The following is an 844-nucleotide window of genomic DNA, read 5'->3' as shown; positions in this document are numbered from 1 at the left end:
GTACATTTTTGACTGTGTATTTGTACTTTTACTTAAGTACATTTTTTGAGTACTTTCTCCACCACTGTTTATTTGTCAAGAGACATTAATCAACATCATACAACGTAACTGTGCCCAATTTAGCTAAAATGAGCTAATTTTCATGTGTAGTCTCTTTAGTTGTTAAAACCAACCTAAAAATTGGTTATTAAAAGATTAATAGTTTGTATTTTTAGGAATATTTAAATTTGTACGTATTGGGGGCTTCCGCTTTTTTAATTTATGGTGGTGATAAATCGTGTCACATACCCTTTCACATTACTTCAAATGAAGCAAATTTTAAAAAATTCTTACCTAAAAGGTTCTTAACTTATTTAAACCAACTGCTTGCTATAACTATGTCAAAAACGTCAAATTATATTCACTTATCTATTTCAATTAATTACAATGTTACAGTTTACAGTGTTCACAAATTTAAAGTTACAAAAGATGCGTTTCCATTAACCATAATATTGCCCAAATTATGGTTAATTACGAAAATACATTTGCTTAACGGAAGCACACGCACGCACGCACACACACGTAAAAAAAACTCACGTTTTCGATTAAAAATTTCTGTCGAAAAAAGCGGATGCTTTTTCAACGGTATCGAAATAGATGTATTTCGCAAAACTATAATGGAAACACTATTTTCGCACCCCACGAGTCACGTGAGCAACAACCAGACGTCACCACCGGCGGAAACGACGAAGACGACAGGAAGCGGTAGGAGGTGGATGTTTTGTTTTTTTCGGACAATGGGCTCTTTGCACCTAAGGCGTTGACGTCACATCTCCAGGAGCTAATACGGCTCACTTTTTTCCGC

The sequence above is a fragment of the Poecilia latipinna genome, unplaced genomic scaffold (assembly GCF_001443285.1).
Source record: "Poecilia latipinna isolate Pla-1442-1.1 unplaced genomic scaffold, P_latipinna-1.0 Scaffold7, whole genome shotgun sequence".
In the NCBI taxonomy this organism is placed as follows: Eukaryota; Metazoa; Chordata; class Actinopteri; order Cyprinodontiformes; family Poeciliidae; genus Poecilia; species Poecilia latipinna.
The sequence above is the reverse complement of the archived record's forward strand: the minus strand, read 5'-3'. Positions refer to the sequence as shown.